At 38.5% G+C, this 24,052-nt stretch overlaps 1 protein-coding gene across 5 annotated transcripts in view; it reads right to left on the reverse strand.

Moving 5' to 3' along the window:
• Positions 1-12,545, reverse strand: part of PIK3CA (phosphatidylinositol-4,5-bisphosphate 3-kinase catalytic subunit alpha) — an 89,749-nt gene extending 77,204 nt beyond the window's left edge. For 4 of the 5 annotated variants that reach the window (XM_060393449.1, XM_060393443.1, XM_012098652.5 and 1 more), the window contains exon 1: positions 1-12,359. This exon is cut by the window's left edge. The gene's annotated coding sequence lies outside the window, so the exon portion shown is untranslated. The other variant, XM_015092541.3, reaches the window with a different exon arrangement.
• Positions 12,546-24,052: the final 11,507 nt, after the last annotated feature.

Here is a 24,052-nt window from a genome sequence, read left to right on the forward strand (position 1 = left end):
TAAAACCAGGAATAAGACAAGGATGCCCACTCTTGCCACTTCTATTTAACACAGTACTGGAAATCCTAGCCACAGAAATCAGACAAGAGAAAGAAGTAGAAGCCAAGGAAAGAAGTAAAACTCACTATTTGTAGATGCTGCTGCTGCTAAGTTGCTTCAGTCCTGTCCGACTCTGTGTGACTCCACAAATGGCACCCACGACTCTGTGTGACCCCACAGACGGCACCCACCAGGCTGGCCATCCCTGGGATTCTCCAGGTAAGAACACTGGAGTGGGTTGCCATTTCTTTCTTCAATGCATGAAAGTGAAAAGTGAAAGTGAAGTTGCTCAGTCATGTCTGACTCCTAGCGACCCCATGGACTGCAGCCTACCAGGCTCCTCCACCCACAGGATTTTCCAGGCAAGAGTACTAGAGTGGGGTGCCATTGCCTTCTCCAATTTGTAGATGATATGATACTATATATAGAAAACTCTAAAGTTTCTACACAAAAATTATTAGAACATGAATTCAGTAAAGCTGCAGGATACAAGATTAGTTTATATGAGTCAGTTGCTTTTTTAATACACTAATAACGAACTACTAGAAGGTAAGAAAACAACCCCATATAAAATCACATCAAAAATAATAAAATATCAAGGAATATACTTAACCAAGGAGATGAAAGACCTATATTCCGAAAACTATAAAACACTGATGAAGGATACTGAAGATAATACAAAGTAATACAAAAAATCCTGCGTTCATGGACTAGAAGAATTAATGTTGTTAAAATGTCCATACTACTGAAAGCAATCTACAGGTTTAATACAATTCCTGTCAAAATATACAAGACATCTACAGAACTAGAACAAACAATCTTAAATTTATATTGAACCACAAAAGATCCCAAATAACCAATACCATTTTGAGAAAAAAGAACAGAGCTGGAGTTAAGATTACACTACAAAGTTACAGTTATCAAATCATCAAGGTATTGGCACAAAAACAGACGGATTCATGAAAGAAAATAAAGAGCCCAGAAATAAATTCATGCACCTGTGGTTAATTAATCTACAACAAAGGAGACAAGAATATAGAACAGAGAAAAGACAGTCTCTTCAATAAGTGGTGCTGGGAAAAATGAACAGCAAAAGAATGAAATTAGAGCATTTTCTCACACCATAAGCAAAAATAAACTTAAGATGAATTAAAGACCTAACTGTAAGACTGGAAAACATAAAACTCCTAGAAGAACACATAGGCAGAACAATCTCTGACATAAATTGTGTTTTCTGGATCTGTCTCCTAAAGTCAAAGAAAAGAAAAGCAAAAGTAAGTGAAACCTAATTAAGCTTAAAAGCTTTTGCATAGCAAAGCAAACCATTAACAAAACAAAAAGACAACCTAAAGAATAGGAGAAAATATCTGCAAATGATATGACCGATAAGGGGTAACATCCAAAACATATAAAGAGCTCACACAACCCAACACCAAAAAAAAAAAAAACAAAAAAACAAACAACCCAATTGAAAAGTGTGCAGAAGACCTGAACAGACATTTTCCCAAAGACAACACACAGAGAGCCAACAGGCACACAGAAAGATGCTCAAGCTTGTAAATCGTTAGAGAAATGCAAATTAAAACCACAACTGAGATACTACCTCACACCTGTGAGAATGGCTATCATCAAAAACACCACAAATAACAAATATTTGTGCAAATGTGGAATAAAGGGAAACTCTGTACACTGTTGGTGGGACTGTTAATTGGTGTGGCCATGTGGAAAACAGTATGGAGGTTCCTCAAAAAACTAAAAATAGAATTGTTATGTGATCCAGCAATTCCTTTTCTCCTGCGTATATATCCAAAGAGAACAAAATTATAATTCAAAAATATACAGGTACCCTAATGTTCATGAATATTGCATGCTTAGTCACTCAGTCATGTCTGACTCTGCGACCCTTTGGATTGTAGCCTGCCTGTATCCTCTGTCCATGGGACTTTTCAGGCAAGAATACTGGAGTGCGTTGCCATTTTCCTCCTCCAGATCTTCCCGACTCAGGGACTGAACCCCCATCTCCTGTGTCTCCTGCATTGCAGGCGGATTCTTTACCGGCTGAACCATCAGGGTTATACCAACATTATTTATAACTGCCAAGAGATGGAAGCAACTTTAATGTCCACCAACAGATGAAAACGGAAGATGTGGTATGTATGCATACAATGGAATATTACTCAGCCATAGAAAGAATGAAATTTTGCTATCTGCAACAACATGGATGAACCTCAAGAGTATTATGCTTGGTGAAATAAGTCATAAAGAGAAAGAAATATTCTATGTTACCACTTACATGGAATCTAAAAAATAAACGCCAAAATATAACAGAACAGAAACAGACTCACAAATATTGAGAACTAGTGGCTTCCAGTGGGGAGGAGGGAAGTGGAGGAGAAATATAGGGGTAGGAAGTCAAGAGCTACAAATTAATAAATAAATATAAAATAAACAGGCTATAAGGACATACTGTTCAGCATATGAAGATAGCCAATATTTTACAAAAACTTTAAATGGGGTATAATCTAGAAAAACATTGAATTTCTATGTTGTTCACCTGAAACTAATTTAATATTGTAAATCAGTCATACTTCAATAAAAAAAGAAAAAAGATATCTGTTGGGGATTCTGAGATTCTAAGATTGGACAGGGAAAATTAATCCACAGGAAGCTCAGATTAGATGTGAAAAATGTACATCCATTTACTTAATTCCTTTTTGTCCACAAATCCCTCATTCCAATCATGCTGAATCTCTATATGCTAACTTCTCTTAGGTATGAAATAGAATTCAAATTCTCAGAGTGAGTATGAAACTTTAAAAAACTGTAATAGAACAAAAGCAAGCAGTAATGTCAAGAAGTTTGTTAGCTGCTGCTGCTGCTGCTGCGGCTGCTGCTGCTAAGTTGCTTCAGTCGTGTCTGACTCTGTGCGACCCCATAGATGGCAGCCCACCAGCCTCCCCCATTCCTGGGATTCTCCAGGCAAGAACACTGGAGTGGGGTTGCCATTTCCTTCTCCAATGCATGAAAGTGAAAGTGAAGTCGCTCAGTAGTGTCCAACTCTTAGCTACCCCATGGACTGCAGCCCACCAGGCTCCTCTGTCCATGGGATTTTCCAGGCAAGAGTACTGGAGTGTGGTGCCATTGCCTTCTCTGGAAGTTTGTTAGACAGGAACCTTACTCATTCTTCAGAGATAGGATCCATTAGTAAATTCTCAAAATGGCCAGGATTCAATTCACTACAAAATGTTAAAACCCCAAAATGAACTAATGAACATGACATGGTTAATGCTCTCAAGCAGCATACAGATTTTTGCTGAGTGCTTACTATGTACTCGGAGAAGGCAATGGCAACCCACTCCAGTACTCTTGCCTAGAAAACCCCATGGATGGAGGAGCCTGGTAGGCTGATGGTAGGCATTGTTCTAAATGCTTTCATGTATTTGGCATTTAACCTTCATTATAATATTATGATGTAGGTACTGTTATTATCCCTCTTCTACAAATAAGGAATTATGTATTAACCCAGAGAGGCCCAGCATGCTGCGGTCCATGAAGTTGCAAAAGAGTCAGACACAACGTGGTGAATGAACAAGAGACTATTTAACCTAGACAGGTAAATAATTTTGCTCTTAATTACAAAACTAGTAATTTTGATAGTCTGGTTTCAGAGCACATGCTCTTAGCCATTGGGACATATATTTAGGAAAAGAAAAATTGAAGAAGCCTACACACACTGACCATATTTTATGGATTTTCTAAGACTGTTCTGACTTTAAATATCCTGCACGGTTGTTAAGACTACTTGACCCCATTGTGACTGGGGAAAAATATTATCTGCAAGAGGAATGTACTCAACAGATTTATGTATCTGATATTTAAACTCAACAAAACACCATCACACGACACGTTTAGCTGTGCTTTAGTCACTGCACATCAGTAGATCATTTAGCTGAATATTAGTAGCGTCTGTGAACAACACAAGGCTTTAGGCTCTCACTGCACAGAAACAGTCAAAATTATTCACAGTGATTTTGAGTAAATCTTAAGTCCTACAATATCACTAAGAAAGTTGAAAGTTGGTCCCTTATACTGAAGAGAAAACAAACTACCAGTCTCTGAACCATAACATTACTAACATTATAAACTGCTTTGAATCTTACTACCACTGTTAATTATCAAGTACAGAAACTGCTTTGAAAAAGTCATGTCTAACCTTTACAATTGGTATATAGAGAAAGAATACAAATATCACTTTCATAAATACTTTAAGATGCTGCCTATCAAGGTATCAACTGCAAAGAAAAAAAGAAGCCACTAGATTTTAAGGAAATCTTCATAGGGAAAATAAAATGATGTTACTATTAATCTTTACAATAAGTATAAAATGACAATGTGAAAATGTAATTTTTCCTTTCTTTGCTGTCATATGTAGTTTGATTTCATACTGACTTTACAATAGTGCCTAATTTTAATCTTTTTCCCAATAATTTTTACCTTTAATGCGGATTGACTTTTGATGATATGTTCCAAAAATCTATATTCCAGAATACTAGCTTATTTGGCAGAAAACTCGAAGGATTTTGTACCTGTCAAGAGGTTAACCTCTTAAGGAAAAAACCCAAAACACACACAATTCACTTGCTTTCAGGCTAAAGGCAATCAATTGTTTCAAAATGCAATAGTACTTTCAGGTCTAGACCTGCAGTAAGTCCATTAGAAAAGCACTTGGAAAAGCATAATCTGTCAAACAGCAACCCAAATCTGCTTAGCTTGTTGAAAAATGAAGTACATAATCAAAATAATTCTACATAATATCTCATTACCTGAACAGTTTGCTGGTTAAAACCTATTCAAAAGTTGAAAGTGAGTGACTTGAACTTTTATAGAAACAACAAATCAATAGCATACACATCACTGTTTCCTGATTAAGGACAATTAGTTTTTCCATCTTTTCATACATTTTTATGTACAACAGAGGACACATCTGAAAAAAGAGCCTTACTCTGCCTCTGGAATTATGTTTCTAAGATTAGAACGTATTTTCTGAAAACCAACTAGTGGGATGGGTTACCAAAGGAAATTATGGGACGTATTTTCCTAGAAGTCTTTAACTAAAGTAAGGAAGATTGCCAATGGCTATTAAGGGTGCTGAGACAGGTTTGCCAGCCTTCAAAACCCTGGCAACTGGAGTGCAACGGATGATCTGCTTTCAATGTCTGTCAGAAACTTAACTGCTCTCAGTGCCAGTAACCAAAAAGGGCATGCCTGCTGTAAGTTTGATCCTCCCAAGTCCCTGACAGTTTTGGAGAGAAAGCAAAAAATCTTTCCAGTCCATTCTTTTCTGATGGCAGTTTTTTTCTGTCAGAATTTCACAGAAGGGCCTTCAAATATGTGCAAATTTATAAACAAGTAGATAAAAGAGATTTTCTCTTCTGAAGATAACAATAAACTGAGATAGGCCATCTTCTCTCTAGGGAATGGCTTACTTAGTCTTCCCTGAAATAAAAAATAGGCTTTAAAATGCTAGGAATCAAACAAGTACTAAAAGGTCAAGATCTAAGGCCAAAGAGCTAGATAGAACCTAGATTCTCAGACTCCTGATTCAGTGTTCTTCTAGGAAATAGCTATTCCTAACCTATTAATCTTTGTTAAAAATGTCTACAAACATCAATGGAAATATGCAACTAGTTTACTTATAGAAAAATACCTCCTATAATTCGAACCTATACACAGTAAATGATCAACTAAGACTGACACATAGCAATTTATTAATTTTCAGATAGTTTAAAGTATACAGCTACTAACTGATAGAAAGATAAGTGTTTTGATCCCCAGTTATGATTCTACTGCAAAAATATCACTTACTGATCACCTACTTTTGGGTACTATGCTAGGTGCTAAGGATACAAGAATGAACACAGTCTCCTCCTAAAATTATCCTCATAATATTGCTTTAAATTTCTATAGTGCTTTATAAGATGCGTCTCTCTACAGAATTTTACTAACCCCTGGTGAGTCTGGCAAGAGAATTATGATCAGAACAGAATGTTTCTATCCTAATGCAGCTATTTTTACATCACAACACTGACTTCCTTGGTTTCCACTACACAAATATTTAAAACCTGAAGTGTACCAGATAAGCATTGTCTGTAAGAATACTTAACTTCTACCTTTTGTAAAATCTCACACTTATTTCAAATGGTAATGCTGGCCCTAACACAGTGACTCCTTTGTAACAATTCCAATTAATATTAATACTAAAAGATACTAAAACTTAACCTCTTATAAATGAGTGTAATTCAGATAAACTATCAAGCTAACTAGCAAAATGATATGAAGAGATGAGTGTTTAATTGTCAGACCAAACGCTGAAGTGTGTTATTCCTGTACTAGGTATAAATTTAAAATAATTAGTCTGTACACATTTTCTTTTAAATAATTGTATAGAACTGGGATTACTTAAACTATCTCATTAATTAATGAGTTACTAGCAAGTAGCATATTAAAGAGCAGCAAAGATGTGATATGGTCTGCCTCCTTTCCCCCACAGACAAATACAAAGTGGCAGTTTGGGACTGGAATTTGGTCTTTCAGCCATCCAAACCAGAGCATTATAATCCATTCTAAAAACAGTTTCACTGTAAGAAACATTAAACTTGAAGAAATAGCTCTAAGCCACCACTTTTATTATAAACTTAGAAACTTTTTATTAAAGTATTTTGACATTAAACTCCCCAAATTGTACAGTTGAGGCGAGGGAGAGAGAACACATAAAAATTTCTTAACCAGTATCAACTGATTCATATTAATAAAGGATTAAATACAAATAACGTAAGTGGCTATAAAACATTATCAGTTTATCTAAGGCTGAATAACCTTTCTGAACAATGGAAACCACAAGCCTTTAAGTCGAATCCTTAGACTTCACTGTTGTGTTGCCTCATGCTTCTTTTTTACACCCTTAGGACTTCAGTTTCTCCACCACTATTTTTAATTTTTAATTTTTATTACAGTATCTTTTCTTAAAAGATAATTAATAAAGTTCACTTTAAATATAAGCTTAAGGGACTTCCCTGGTGGTCCAGTGATTAAGATTCCATGCTTCCACTGCAGGGCATGTGGGTTTGATCCCTGATTGGGGTACTGAGATCCCACATGCCCTGAGGTGTGGCCAACAAATAAAAATAAATATATAAATAATATGCTAAAGTCGTTAAAAAATTAAAAACAAAACAAAGACATAAACTTAAGGGAAAACTCAGACAAGTCAATTTGATTTATACAAAAATAAGATTGGCATTAAGAAACTTCAGCAGAGATATTGTTACACTGTGTCACCAAATAAAAAAAGGTTACTAAATAAAGGTTAAAATAAACACATAAAATTAAGATACAAAGCTCCCAGAGAAAAATATCAGTAATTTCAGTTTGCTAACTGACACCTGTAACTGCTAATCTGACATCGAGAACAACCTTCTGCAATTGGTCCTGACCAGAGGTATACTTCCTATATCTCCTGGAAATTACTAAATAAAATTACTATTTACTAAATAATTTTTACTAAAATTTACTAAATAAAAAAACTCCCTGAATTTTAAGGCCTGGCAAACAGAGACTTCACCAAAACCTGAGTCTTTTTTGTAAATCACTCTTAGTTTTAATCTGTTCCATTCTTTTGGAATGGTCAGGTCTGATTTTACTGATCTTTGGCGATGGTATGAGGTCATCAGTTCAGATTCTCCCTTCCTGCATATTATGTATTATGATATAGAAATAGCTTGATACTTGCTACCCTGTCATGGTGGCTTAGTTGCTAAGTCATGTCTGACTCTTGGGACCCATCGACTATAACCCGCCAGGCTCCTCTGTCCATGGGATTTTTCCAGGCATGAATGAATACTGGAGTGGTTTACCATTTCCTTCTCCAAGGGATCTTCCCCACCCAGGGATCAAACCTGAGTCTCCTGAACTACAGGGAGATTCTTTACCCACTGAGCTATCAGGGACGCTCCTGTCATGGTTCAAACTTCAAGGCATAATTATTTCCCAGGCAGGTTAACTAACACCTGGATGTTTGACAGTGGAATAGGGTTCCAAGAAAATGAAACTAAAAGCCACGTGGTTCTTGGTCCCTAGTCACACCTGTAAAGTTAGCAGTCAGCAAAGTGGAAAACAGGATGTATTACATAAACTATCTTTTTTCTTATCTCAGATAAGTCCACTCATGAGATCTAACACTTTCAAAGGGGAAAGGAAATGAACATGTATTAGGCATCTGATCCTGGCCAAAACTTTCCTGGATCTACACTCATTTAATTCAACAAAAACAAAAACAATAACAACTCTGTTGAGTAGTAATTACTCTCATTATACATATTAAGAAATCTGTCCAAAGTAATTCTGCCAGTAAGCATAGAAGCCAGGGTTTGAACCAAGGAGGTTCAGATTTTCCAAAGTCAGTATTTTTAGTACTCATAGGTTTTTAAGGCTAAAGCACTGAGTAGTACCATATAGAGCATTCAGTACAATACAGATGAGGAAACTGAGGCCCTAAAAGATTGAGACTTGCCCAAGGACACACTCTTGTGGTGAGGTTAGGATCTGAATTCACATCTCCTGATTTCTAGCATGGTTCTGTGTTTAATTATTTGTGTGTGTGTGTGGGGGGGGGGGGTTTGAGTGTCACTCGATATAATTTATATGTACTTTAGAACATCCCAAATGTCTCCAATTAAAATACATATGTGTGGCAGGTTAGGGATGTATATTTTTAGTGAACAAATATAGTATAAAAACTCAATAAGCATTTGTAAATTATTAATGTTGTAAAGAAGTCTGCTGTCAATATATTTATTTACTGAATAACTCTACTATGTACTGGCTACTGTACTTGACAATGAGAACATAACTGTATAAGATAAAACCCCTAGCGTTCTCATGAAATTTACATCTTGGTGGAAGACACAGACAAATAAACTGGCAATTGCCAATGCACTGAGTCCATGCTCTGACAGTAAGAGCACAAGATGTTATGGGAACAGGAAGCAAGGGCACCTGACCCAGACTAGACTTTTCAAAGGAACTGATACGAAAAGTGAGTAGGAGTCAGCCAGTTAAACAAGGGGTATGGAGTGTGCAAATGTCTCATGAAAAGCAAATAGCACTGGCACATGAAGCAGGAAAAGGCCAAGGGAGCTGTAGGAAGAAAAAGGAGAGATGAAATTAGAAGAAAAGAAACAAATCATACGGGTCTTAGAAAGCAAGGGCTTTACAATCGTGTCTATTAGAATTACCTGGGGAACTTAAACAGATGTCTGGGCTCCATCTCAGACCAATTAAACCAGAATCTCCAGGAACGAGACCCTGGCACTGATATTTTTAAAAAGCTAACTAGACGATTCTAATGTGTGGCCAGAATCAAAAACCACTGTTTAAGCTATATGGGGAATTAAACACATCCATTTATTACTACAAATAAGGGAAAAGGTGATCTATGGGCTCTAGTTTCTTTATAAAAAAGCAGGCTGAAAAAAAAAAAGCAGGCTGGAGCAAGTTAGAGGTAGCATAATAGAACGAAAGGAGTCACAAAGCATTCATTTTGTCAATGAGTCTGTCACCTGATACTTGTCCGACCTTAGATTAAAATGTCATTTCTCAGAGACAGCAGTACTGCCTTCTCTACAGGATTGTTTTGTAGCTCAAGATAAACATACTTAAAAAAACAGCTCAATAACTATACTAATATAAACCTTGATTTTCCAAGATTTATGCTTCTAAACTTGCACAAATTTAAGGATCATAAATATTTTCAGAGATAAAATCTTTTATGATGCTTAAGAAACACACTTCATTTACAGAATCACCCCTCCCTTGAAATTCAAGATATTTAAATAATAAAATAGAGAAGTGATCCTTTTAATGCTATTTTTGTTGCTAAAGAGATCAAATGGGATTAAGTTAGCCCTTTTCAGATAAACAGATCAACAGAGCAAATGACTTTTAAATGGTAATAGTAAATGTTAAAAAATTCTTAATTCAATAAAGGAAACAAGTGAACTCTTTTTGGAAATGTATGACCTATCTTATCATTTAAGTATCTTACTTGTAAATTTACCTTTTTTTTTTTTTTTTAAGGTAATATTTATTTGGGATGGAGAGGCTCTTATACTGACAGGAAGGAAACTCTGCTTTAAGGAGTTGTTCCAGGCAAAGCCATTGCTCTTTTACAGTCCTCCTTTCACATATATCTAGCCCATGAGAAGATACACTTTCACGCAGTAATTTTTGGGTTTACAGCATTTGTATTTAGTGACATCTCCTTAATGCTATATTTAACTTACTAAAAATTGAGAAAAAAAACTTCAGACATATAAAAACACTGTTCTGCATTTATATGCGGTTCATTTTTAATTCTTTTTTTTTCATTTTTAATTCTTGAACTAAACTGATTGGAATGTCTTTCAAACTTTATATTCACAGAATCAATGATAAAATATTAAGTTAATATTCATTCATTTTCTCTTTATTTCCCCCATGATGCTATGACTGTTACCATGTGTTATCACTTCTTTCAATCATCTATTCTGTGATTTTAATAGGAAAACACTCTATTTTACAATGATGGAAAAAACCTATAAGAAACTTTTGAAAAAACTTACAGATGAAATTTAATTTTATCCAAAAAGGTGCGATGAGAAAACTCAGAAAACCAAACAAAATACCCCCCACCCCACCCCCCCCACCCCCACTGGGCCCTCTTCAGATAACTCTGGCTGATGACACTGCAGAACAGTTAATCTGATAATTAAAATTTTCCAGAACATGTGATGTTTAGATAGAGATCTATGCTGTCAACCAGAATTCAATGATTCAGTCTTTAAAAATGTTAAAAGAGACATATTAACAAATTCTTACACTACAGTTGCTTCTAGGATCCATTAATAAAGACGTGCTGTGATTTATATAAATTAGCAACGTGGTATCTTAAGTATTTTGTAAGTCTTTCCTTAACAACACGCAATCCAGTACATAAACAAATTTTGTACAGTGCAATGTAAGCAAACACCCAGAGAACCCAGCTTCTGAGCAGGAAAACATGCGACCGGTATTGCCCACAGTGGTTCAAATGTGGCCATAGTAATTACCTGATGACTTGAGTTAACAGAAGTTTACCTACCCAAGTTTTCCAAGGGTTCTCCCAGGCCTCACAAACTACGATTCAAAACATCATCTCGCAAACCCATGTACTGCATGTGCCCAAAGGCGCAGTGCTGGAATGAGGAAGCTTCACCAAACGAAATCACAACTCTACTTCATTAAAAAATATGAAGGCTGTTTTCACAGAAGCACTTCTTATTGCGCTCCCCTTACCCTTTATATAACTACGTAAACAGCTTCCCAATTAATGACATCCAAAACAGCTTTCGATTCCTAAGCCTGGTAACTAGCCATCATCGCCACTATTTCTTTAGCATCCTAAAATAAACCCCTCAAGCCGCGATCAAAACACACTGGCTGAACGTCTGGTGTTTACACAGTCCAATTCTGGGCGCTACCCTACCTTTCCGAGCCACTTAGGAGCTATGAAGCAGGCATCACATATCAGACTTACTAAAGACACAAATCGCGAGACAATGTCTCAGGTCTATGAATGAAAAGATCCAATACGTTTGACTGTCTCGGTTAAAAGGAAAAAAAACAACTTCGAGAGGAAGGGTGGGAGAGGAACTACGGGCTACGGGGATGTAGCCTTCCAAGCCGCAGCCGGGCGATTTAAACCCAGTATGAGGCAAACGCAGGGTCGCCGGGCTGGCGCGGTCGGAGTCCTCGGGCGTGACAGCCCCTCAGGAAGAGCTCGCGGTTTGGCACCGGGGATCGCTCACGCCGCGGTGCTCGCGGGTCGGGTGGATGTGCAAGGGCGCGGGGGACCGAGCCACCGCGGCCGGGGCGGCGGCCCTGGGCGCACTTCCTCAGTCTCTAGCCGCCCCATCCCCAAAAATGGGAGAGGAAGGAAACGAAGAGCGAGGCGGCGGCCAGAGGGAGAAAAGAGGGAGCGGCGAGCCCTCGCCTCTGCATCTGGGTGAGGCCAGCGGCAGGCGGAGGAGAGCGGGGATCGCAGGCGAACTCTCCTGCGGGCCGAAGCTGGGAGAGACGACGGGCGGGCAGCCCCCGCCCAAGACGGCGGGCGCGCCCGAGAGTCGCCAGCACCCACCCGGCCCCATCCCGACCGCGCCCGCTCCCGGCCTGTCCGCGTTCTACTCACGCTCGGGGCTCCTCGAAGCTCCACGGCTCTAACCGCATCGGGTCCCAGCCCCGCGGGCGGCGGCGGCGGCGGCGCCGAGGGAGAGGAGAGCGGGCGGCACAGCCCCCGCCTCCCGGCCCCTCTCCCCCGCCGCTCCGGAGCTGCCCGGCCGGGCCCGAGCCCTGCCTCGCCGGCGGCCCCAGCCCCAGCGGCCGCGGCGGCAGCAGCCCGAGACCTCAGCGGCCGCAGCGGCGGCACCGGAACTGCCGCTTTCTCCTTCTCGCTGCCTCTCCCAGCTAGCCCCCGCCACACGCCCCCGCCCCCGTCTCCTTTCTCTGTCACCCCTGTTTTTTTTTCCTTTTGTTTCCAGAATAAACTTTATTGGTCTCTTTTTCCGCTCACATCGTGTAAACAAACAACGAACTCTTCCCCACCCCCTCGACTCCCCCCTCCTCGGGTAGAGGAGGGTAAGAGCTGAGGAGGGGCCGAGCCTACTGTGCCCCGGAAGTAGAGAACCAAACGAGGGGAAGTGAAACTGCGGAGACCAGGAGGGGGAAGTGGGCAAATCGGGTAACAGTGTGCCAGTGCGCCTGCGCCTTGGTTTTGTGCCCGAAGTTTGAGTGGCTTTGTGGCTCATTTTCGTGCAGCGCTGGTATTTAACGCTGTCGTCTTTTGCATTGGCGAGGCTGTTTTGTCATCTTGTGGAGGCACAGGTGTACGAACAGCAGGGATGCGCCTATCTGTTTCTACGAGCTGTAGGGCTGGATTGAGATGTAGAAAGGCGTATCGGGAGCAAGCGGGTCCATTCACTTTTACGCCCATAGAGGAAATGAGACTTACTCTCGTATAAGGGCGAGGGGAGGGGACGTAGTGGCTAACCGCCTCTTGTCAGTGGCTAACCAGAAATGGATATCGATACTAGAAGGCCTTTTACAAAACGTTGCTTCGCGTCCTTTTGCCAACGTAAGGTTAAGTTGTAGCCCATCCCGAAAGAGGAATGCGCTGCCGTAGTCCTCTGCAATGCTTTGACTCACTCAGGGAGACCTTTTGCAATGTCCTTTTTTTCAGATTTGAGTCAGCTTGTAGGATTCCATTCTGACCATTCAGAACACGTGCTTTTTTCGCGTAGTGCCCATGGAGACTTTAGAAAAACCATTTTGGTTCCAGATTAGATGCAGGGTGGTGGTTTGATACTGCGTGCCATAGAAGCTTCTTTTTGCTGGAGAGTAATAAGATCTGTTACGTTTTGAGATCACTACTGATAAGGGTCAGGTTTTCGGCGTGTTTCTCCCCCTAGTGGCCTTTGATTGTATTAAAAAGACATAGAAACAGTGATTAGCAGAAATTTGCAATACAAGTCCTCAAACTAGGGCCCTCTCTCGCATTTTAAGGAGTAGAGGACTTCAGAGTGACCCGCCCTAGAGATGTTACAATCCAGCTTGTCATTCAGTGCAGAAAGCTGACCGATAACCAGTTTTGCTCAAACACCACACATCCTTACCAATCCTAAAAAAAGAACCATTCCTTTATGTGGTCATAATTTCATTTGACTGTGTTTCTGTATTTCCTGTGCTTTTTCTCTTTTCTTAAGCTCTGGTTTTCATCTCATATTTCAGGGGTCTAAGTTTCTAAATATTTTCCTTGAACCAGTGTTTTTCAGCACTTTCAGAACACTGTTACTCAAGAGAAAGGAATTTAAACAAACAAAAAAAAGCAATGATATTGAATTACTAGTCAAAGGAAACATTAAGGCATCATTTCCCAAATTTGTGTTCCCAGGCCCAGAGTTTAGTGAGATCTTAATAGGTGGTCCATAGTGGTGAAAAATTGCAGTAAATACATGTTTTTTCCTAAAATTTGTTTTAATAGAAAGATGGTACATGCATTATATGATTTTTGTTGTGTAATAACCTGCCTTTGAGGCTTCCCTGATAGCTCAGAATCCGCCTGCAATGCAGGAAACATTGGTTAGATTCCTTGGTCAGGAAAATCCACTGGAGAAGGGATAGGCTACCCACTCCAGTATTCTTGGGCTTCCCTGTGGCTCAGCTGGCAAAGAATCTACTTGCAATGTGGAAAACCTGGGTTCGATCCCTGGGTTGGGAAGATCCCATGGAGCCCGGAAAACTACCCTCTCCAGTATTCTGGCCTAGAGAATTCCATGGACTGTATAGTGCACGGGGTCGCAAAGAGTCGGACAGGACTGGGCGACTTTCACTTTCTTCCACTTTTCAATCTGCCTTTAAGAAATCACACGTCACAACATGTGTCATGCTTCCCAGGTGGCGCTGGCGGTAAAGAACCTGCTTGCCAGTGCAGAAGACTTGAGACTCAGGTTCCATCTCTGGGTCGGGGAGATGCCCTGAAGGAAGGCATGGCAATCCAGTCCAGTATTCTCACCTGAAGAATCACATGGACAGAGGAGCCTGGTGGACTGCAGTCCATGGTGTCGCTAAGAGTCGGACACAACTAAAGCAACTTAGAACGCACGCAGGTCACAACAGAAAATGTCATACCTGGTACTTGTATGATTACTCAATGGTACAGGATTAACATTTACTGCTGAATTCACAATTGCTGTATTTGGTTTATATGGTGACCATTGATATGTTGTCTGCTTTATCTTGTTTCTGAAGGTGTCTGCACTGTTCTTCAGTGTTTATGTTAGGCCTCTATATGATGAAATGTGTTGCGTAAGGTCCTGAGACTGAAAGAAGAATGTTTTACAGGAATAATTGAAATTGTGATTCTCAGACTATAAGACAAAAAAATGGAATACTTTAGAATTAAAGAGCTGTTTTCTAAAGTAAAGAGGTAGAATGTCCAAGGTGACACTGTTGTTTCATTCTAACACATAGGAGGTATTTAAAATAGTTACTTGCCTTTTGGTTTTATTTCCATTGAAAATAAAGATAACTGATACTCAAATGTGTATTGTGCACTGAAACATACTCTGTAACAAACACTGAAATTATAGCTAAGCTTTGAAGTCATTTGGAAACAAGAGTCAACTTGATTATGAAGCAATATACTCTGGATTTATAAAATTGCCAAGTCAAACAATAAAAACACACCAAAGAAAAACAAACTACCATGTAGCACTTACTAGTTTGGTTATGATCAGAAAACATACTTTAACGATTTCAGTTCTTTTCTATTTGTTAAGGTTTATTTTGCCTGAGTATCTTGGTAAATGTCCTTTTGTTGCTTACTTGCTAAGTCGTGTCTGACTGTTTGTGACTCCGTGGACTGCAGCACGTCAGGCTTCTCTGTCTTGAACTGTCTCTGAGAATTTGCTCAAATTCATGTCCATTGAGTTGGTGATACTATCCAGCTGTCTCATCCTCTATTGCCCCCTTCTCCTCCTGCCCTCAATCTTTCCCAGCATCAGGGTCTTTTCCAATGAGGCAGTTCTTCGCATCAGGTTGCCAAAGTATTGAAGCTTCAGCTTCAGCATCTGTCCTTCCAATGAATATTAAAGGTTTAATCTCCTTGCTGTCCAAGGGATTCTTGAGAGTCTTCTCCAGCACTGCAGTTCAAAAGCATCAATGCTTCAGCCCTCAACCTTCTTTATACTACAACTATCGTATCTGTACATGCCTACTGGAAAAACCATAGTTTTGACTGTATGGACTCTGTTGGCAAAGTGATGTCTCTGTTTTTTAATATGATGTCTAGGTTTGTCATAGCTTTTCATCCAAGAAGCAAGTATCTTTTAATTTCATGGCTGCAGGCACCATCCATAGTGACTTTGGAGCCCAAGAAAATAAAATCTGCCACTGTTTCCATTTTTTCCCCATCTATTTGCCATGAAGTGATGGGACCAGATGCCATGATCTTGGTTTTTTTGAATGTTTTTAAGCCAGCTTTTTTGCTTTCCTCTTTCAGTTTCATCAAGAGGCTCTTTAGTTCTTCTTCTCTTTCTGCCATTATGGTGGTGTTATCTGCATATTTGAGGTTGCTGATATTTCTCCTGGCAATCTTGATTCCTGCTTGTGATTTGTCCAGCCTGGCATTTCACATGATGTACTCCACATTTGAGTTAAATAAGGAGGGTGACAATATACAGTCTTGACAAACTCCTTTCTCTATTTTGTACCAGTCAGTTATTTCATATCTGGCTCTAACTGTTGTTTCTTGATCACACGCAAGTTTGTACCCCTATAATAGAACATTTTATGTGTGTTATTGGGTGCAATGTTCTATGTCAATCATGGCAAGTTAGTTGATAATGTTAGGTCTTCTATAGCCTTACTGGATTTCTGCAGTAGTTCTATCAGTTTCTGAGAGAAGAGCATTGATGTCTTCAGCTATAATTGTGGCTTTGTCTATTTCTCCTTTCGCTTCTGTGTATTTTTGCTTTACATATCTTAAAGCTCTGTTGTTAGCTGTACACACATTTAGACTTATGTGTTTTTGATGAATTGACTCTTTTTATCATTATGTACTATCTTAATCCCTTGTAATATCCCTGATCTGAAATCTACTTTTTCTAATATTAATGTAGTCACTCTACCTTCTTTGGTTAGTATTTGCATGATATATGTATTTCCTATCTTTTATTTATCTATATTGTTATATTTAAAATGAATTACTTGTAGACAACACATAAGTCTCTCTTTTTAATCCAGTCTGACAATCTCTGTAATTTTTGTATTTAGATTTACATTTATATTAATATAATTGTTGATAAGATTGCCGTTAAGCCTACTATTTTATTGTTTATTTTCTGTTTCTTCTCTTTTTCTATTCCTACTTTCCTACCATTTTATGGATTATTTGCATATTTTTAATAGTACATTTTAATTAATTGGTCTATTGCCTTTTTGGATATATCTCTGTATTTTTTTAATAGTTGCTCTATGGCTTACAATATATATACATAAGCTTTCACAGTCCACTGAGTGTATTACATCACTTCAAGTAAAATGTGGAAAGACTCCTTGCAGTCACATAGGTCCCTCTTTGCCTCACTCACTGATCTTTAAGGTATAGTTGGTATATGTATAAATTTATACATATGGAAATCCCATTAGATAATTTTATAAGTTTTGCTTTCAACAGTTAGCCAGGCATACTGTATTTTATCATGTTTCATTTTATTGTACTTTGCAAATATATTCTTTTTTTTTTTTACAAATAGAAGGTTTGTGATAACCATGAGTTAACAAGTATATTGGTGCCATTTTTACAATAGTATTTGCTTACTCCATGTCTCTGTGTCACATTTTGGTAATTCACATGATATTTCAAACTTTTTCAATATTATTATATTGTGATCTGTGTTCTGTGATCTTTGTTGTTACTGCTCTCATGGAAGGCTCAGATGATGGTTAGCATATTTTAGTAATAAAGTGTTTTAAAATTAAGGCATGCATTAGTACATTTTTGATATGCTATTGCACATTTAATAAACTATAATATTTCATGTAAACAGAACTTTAATATGCAGTGGGAAACCAAAAAAATTCATTTGACTTGCTTTATTGTGATATTTGCTTTATTGAGGTGATTTAGAACTGAACTTGCAATATCTCTAAGACTTCCCTGTACATATTTTAGAGAGCCTATGTGGAAAAAAAATAATCTTTTTGACTTACCCATCCATTTTCATTTTTCTTCATTCGTTCCTGAAAACCCATGTTTCCTTCTGGTATTATTTACTTCTTAGTTCAGACACTCAGTCGTGTCCGACTCTTTCCGACCCCATGGACTTCAGCACGCCAGGCCTACCTGTTCATCACCAACTCCCAGAGTTTACTCAAACTCATGTCCATTGAGTAGGTGATGCCATCCAACCATTTTGTCTTCTGTTTTCCCCTTCTCCTCCTGCCTGCAGTCTTTCCCAGCACCAGGGTCTTTTCAAATGAGTCAGTTCTTCACATCAGGTGGCCAAAGTATTGGAGTTTCAGCTTCAGCATCAGTCCTTCCAAAGAATATTCAGGACTGATTTCCTTTAGGATTAACTGGTTTGTTCTCCTTGCAGTCCAAGGAACTCTCAAGAGTCTTCTCCAACACCACAGTTCAAAAGCATCAATTCTTCGGTGCTCAGCTTTCTTTATGGTCCAACCCTCACATCCATACATAACTACTGAAAAACACCCATAGCTTTGACTAGATGGACCTTTTTAGGCAAAGTAATATCTCTGCTTTTTAATATGCTATCTAGGTTGGTCATAACTTTCCTTTCAAGGAGCAAGCATCTTTTAATTTCATGGCTGCAGTCACCATCTGCAGTGATTTTGGAGCCCCCCCAAAATAAAATATGTCACTGTTTCCACTGTTTCCCCATCTATTTGCCATGAAGTGATGGGACCAGATGTCATGATCTTTGTTTTCTGAATGTTGAGTTTTAAGCCAACTTTTTCACTCTCCTCTTTCACTTTCATCAAGAGGCTTTTTAATTCCTCTTTACTTTCTGCCATAAGGGTGGTGTTATTTGCAGATCTGAGGTTATTGATATTTCTCCCAGCAATCTTGATTCCAGTTTGTGCTTCATCCAGCCCAGCATTTCTCATGATGTACTCTGCATAGAAGTTAAATAAGCAGGGTGACAATATACAGCCTTCACATACTCCTTTCCCAATTTGGAACCAGTCTCTTGTTCCATGTCCAGTTCTAGCTGTTGCTTCCTGGCCTGCATACAGGTTTCTCAAGAGGCAGGTCGAGTGGTCTGGTATTCCCATCTCTTGAAGAATTTTCCACAGTTTGTCGTGGTCCACATAGTCAAAGGCTTTGTCATAGTCAACAAAGCAGAAGTAGATGTTTTTCTGGAACTCTTTGGCTTTTTATATGATCCAACGGATGTTGGCAATTTGATCTCTAGTTCTTCTGCCTTTTCTAAATCCAGCTTGAACATCTGGAAGTTCACGGTTCACATACTTTTGAAGCCTGACTTGGAGAATTTTGAGCATTACTCTGCTAGTGTATGAAGTAAGTGCAATTGTGTGCTAGTTTGAGCATTCTTTGGCATTGCCTTTCTTTGGGATTGGAATTTTTACTTTTAGCCTGAAGAATTTACTTCAGTATTTCTTTTAGAGCAGGCCTGCTGTTTGACATACTCTCTTAGTTTTCCTTCACTAGAGAATATTTTTATTTTGTTTTTTTTTTTTTTTTTTTTTTTTATCCCTGAGGGATATACTCATTGGTTATAGAATTCTGATTTAACAGGATTTTTCCTCTTATGACTGTGGTCATTCAGATATCCATTGTTTCCCCCTTATATGTAATTTGTCTAGAAAATTTTCTCTAGATTATTTTAAGATTTTACATTTCTTGAGTCCAACTGTTTGATTATGATGTGCTGAAGAGTTTTCTTGTTTGTTTTGTTTTTATTTGAGTTTATTCTATTTGGGTTTGCTGAGATCTTGAGTTTGGAAATTTATGTATTTTACTAAATTTGGGATGTTTTCAGCAGTTATTTCTTCATGTATTTTCCTGCCAATTTGCTTCTCCTTTTCTGGGAATCCAGTGATGAGAATGTTAGACATTTTGAAGTTGTCCTCCATCTCTCTAAGACTCTGTTCATTGTTTCAGTCTTTTTTCTCTCTCTTGTCTATACAGGATAATTTCTACTGATCTGTCTTTCCGTTCACTTACTTTTATCTCTGTTATATTCATTTCTGCTTTTGAGCCCACCAAGGAAATTTTAAAATGTCTGATATTATATTTTTCAATTTTTAGTTTCTAATTGGCTCTTTTTTATTGTTTCTCTTTCTCTGCTAAGAACCTGTATTTTCTCATTCATTTCAATTTTTTGTCTTTAGCTTAAGGAGCATAGTTACTAATATGACTTGCAGGTATTTTTATGAAGTTCAACGGAGAGAAATAGCTCTTCAGGGAAAAATAATCAGTTTTACAGCATTAAAAATTTAAACATTGTTAAAAGACAAATTTTGCATGTAGACCACAAAGAATAACAATTTTCTTATACTCAATAGCTATTATTAAAATTAATTCTGCAGCTGCAAAGATACTTTCAGTGCCATTGTTCAGTTCAGTTCAGTCGCTCAGTCATGTCCAACTCTTTGCGACCCCATGAATTGCAGCACGCCAGGCCTCCCTGTCCATCACCAACTCCCAGAGTTTACACAGACTCATACCCATCGAGTCGGTGATGCCATCCAGCCATCTCATCCTCTGTCGTCCCCTTCTCCTCCTGCCCCTAATCCCTCCCAGCATCAGGGTCTTTTCCAATGAGTCAGCTCTTCACATGAGATGGCCAAAGTGCTGGAGTTTCAGCTTTAGCATCATTCCTTCCAAAGAACACCCAGGACTGATCTCCTTTAGGATGGACTGGTTGGATCTCCTTGCAGTCCAAGGGACTCTCAAGAGTTTTCTCCAACACCACAATTCAAAAGCATCAATTCTTCGGCGCTCAGCTTTCCTTACAGTCCAACTCTCATCCATACATGACCACTGGAAAGTAATGTCTCTGCTTTTGAATATGCTATCTAGGTTGGTCATAACTTTCCTTCCAAGGAGTAAGCATCTTTTAATTTCATGGCTGCAATCACCATCTGCAGTGATTTTGGAGCCCCCCAAAATAAAGTCTGACACTGTTTCCACTGTTTCCCCATCTATTTCCCATGAAGTGATGGGACCAGATTGTAGAACCTACTATTTGCACACTACTTTGTTTATGTGTTTCTACCTAAGAAACAACAGGAATGTTTGTATTGTGAATCCCTTATATTAGTTAAAGTGGTTGTGTTAGAAGGGTAGTATCATGAGGTTCTAATAGAAGGGACATTAAAATATTGAGCAAGACAAATCTTTTAATATAGCTAAGTGATTTTCAGTGCACCCTAACTCAGGAATACCTGAATGTTGAAAAACATGCAGTTCATTTTCTTCTTCACTCGGTGTGCCATTAATTTCACATTGAGAGAACAATTTCACATTGTTTCTCATGTGAAACAAGATTTTTATATTGTGCCACAATAAAAACAAATTATAGAAATAGATTCAATTTTGCTGTAAGAGCATCCATTTCAGTGACATCATTCCTGATAGTTCATGGGTGCTATATGATAATAAGGCAAAAACTACTGTTCTCACTTAAATGTTGGCAACTGTAATTTTTAAAAGACTGCTTCACTCAAATATTATTTTTACTCTTTAAAAATAATATATAACAATAGGACTTCCCTGGCAGTTCAGTGGTTAAGACTTCATATTTCTACTGCAGGGGGCCATGCATGGATCAATCCCTGGTTGCAGAACTAAAATCCCACATGCCTGTCATGTGACATGGCCAAAAACAAACAAAAAACAAAAAATGATAATAAAGAAATGTGTAAAGGAAAAAAATGAAGTCTCCCTAGAAGATTAAAAAAGGTCTTTTTTACTTTGGTATACCTCCCAGCAATTTGTCTTTTAGTCTTTTTCTGTGTGTGTGTGTGATATATTTATACACAAAACTTGTTTTAAAACTTATATGAAATAAATAGTCAAAAATCACAATACCATGGATGTCCTTCAATAAATAATAGATAAAGAAACTGGTACACCCATGACATGTAATATGAATCAGCAATAAAACGGAACAAACTGCTGATACACACAACTTGAATGAAGATTGAGGTTCTTGTTCTTTGGTAAATGACTTATTCTACCTCTTGGTCATTTTTCTAGTCTCTTCACTCATTTGAAATGCTGTATTTATCATATAAAAAATTCCTATATACCTCTGAATCTATTTCTGAACTTTACTCTGTTCCATTAATCTGTCTATGCTAGCATGGAAGTATTTGAATCATGATAGCTTTATTATTCACTTTGTTATCTGAAAGATCAATTTTACTCTCATTATTCTCTCCAAAAGTGTATTGGCTAATCTTTTTGAGAAATTTTAAATTCAGAAAAGTACAAAAAAAATTATATAACACCCATTTTCCTTCTACCCAGAATTAACAATTATTTAACAGTCTTTTTTATCTGAGTGAAATTTATTGTTTCACATCTAATAAATACAATACTACAATAAAGATAAGTATTATTGATCCTCCATCCAAGCCTAATTCTTTCATCCCTAGAACCAACCACTATTTTTATTTTTAAAATTGGAAAATAATTATATATTTCAGAATATTTTAAATAAACAATGGGAAAGGCCATATGATTACTGGAAAGCCATTCTTTTTAAATTTAAATTTATTTTTAATTGGAGGACAATTTCTTTACAATATTGTGTTGGTTTCTACCATATATCAACATGAATCACTCATAGGTGGACATGTATTTCCTCCCTCTTGAACTTCCCTTCCACCTCCCATCTCAACCCACCCCTGTAGGTTGTCACAGAGCACCAGATTTGAGCTTCCTGTGTCATACAACAAATTTCTACAAGCTGTCTAATTTTACATATGGAAATATATATGTGTCAATACTGTTCATGGGGTTCTTGAGGCAAGAATACTGGTGTGGTTTGCCATTCCCTGTCCAGTGGATCACATTTGATCAGAAGTCTCCATAATGATCCATCTGCCTTGGGTGGCCCTGCACAGCATGGCTCATAGTTTCATTGAGTTACTCAAGTTCCTTCACTACGACAAGGCTGTGGTCCATGAAGGCATGAAACATATTGCTGACAAAGATCTATTTGGTCAAAGCTATGGTTTTCCAGTAGTCCTGTACAGATGTGAGAGTTGGACCATAAAGAAGGCTGAGCACAAAAGAACTGATGGTTTCAAATTGTGAGAGCTTTCAATTGCTTTTCAATTGCTGGAGAAAACTCTTGAGAGTCCCTTGGACTGCAAGAAGATCAATCCAGTCAGTCCTGAAGGAAATCAACCTGAATATTCATGGGAAGGACTGATTCCAAAACTGCAGCTCCAATACTTTGGCCACCTAATGTGAAGAACTGACTCCTTAGAAAAGACCCTGATGCTGGGAAAGATGTGGCAACAGGCAAGAGGGTGACAGAGGATGAGATGGTTGGATGGCATCACTGACTTGATGGACATGAGTTTGAGTAAGCTCTGGGAGTTGATGATGGACAGGGAAGCCTGGCGTGCTGCAGTCTATGGAATAGCAAAGAGTTGGACATGACTTAGTTACTGAACAACAACAACAACAACAACTATATGTTTCAATGCTGCTCTCTCAATTCATCCCACCTCTCCTTCCCCACCTGTATCCGCAAGTCTGTTCTCTGTCTGTGTCTCCATTGCTGTCCTGCAGATATGTTCATCAGTATCATCTTTCTAGATTCTATATATGCATTAATATATGATATTGGTTTTTTTCTTTCTGACTTACTTCACTCTGTATAATAGGCTCTAGGTTCAGCAGCATTGCAAATAATACTGTAATAAACACTGGGGTGCATCTGTGCTAAGTTGCTTCAATTGTGTCTGACTTTTTGTGACCCTATGGACTGTAGCCTGATAGGTTCCTCTGTCCATGAGATCCTCCACTTAAGAATTCTGGAGTGGGTTGCCATGGCCTCCTGCAGGGGATCTTCCTAACCCAGGATTGAACCCATGTCTCTTATGTCTGTTGCATTGGCAGGTGGATTATTTACCACTAGCGCCACCTGGGAAATCTCAAACACTGGGGTACATGTATCTTTTTCAATTATGGTTTCCATAGCATATACGCCTGGTAGTGGGATTGTTGGTTCATATGGTAGTTTTATTCCTAGCTTGTAAAGGAATCTCCATACTCTTCCCTGATAGTTCAGTTGTTAAAGAATCCCCCTGCAATTTGGGAGACCTGGGTTTGATCCCTGGGTTGGGAAGATCCCCTGGAGAAGGAAAAGGCTACCCA

This window comes from Ovis aries, chromosome 1, assembly GCF_016772045.2.
Source record: "Ovis aries strain OAR_USU_Benz2616 breed Rambouillet chromosome 1, ARS-UI_Ramb_v3.0, whole genome shotgun sequence".
Classification (NCBI taxonomy): Eukaryota; Metazoa; Chordata; class Mammalia; order Artiodactyla; family Bovidae; genus Ovis; species Ovis aries.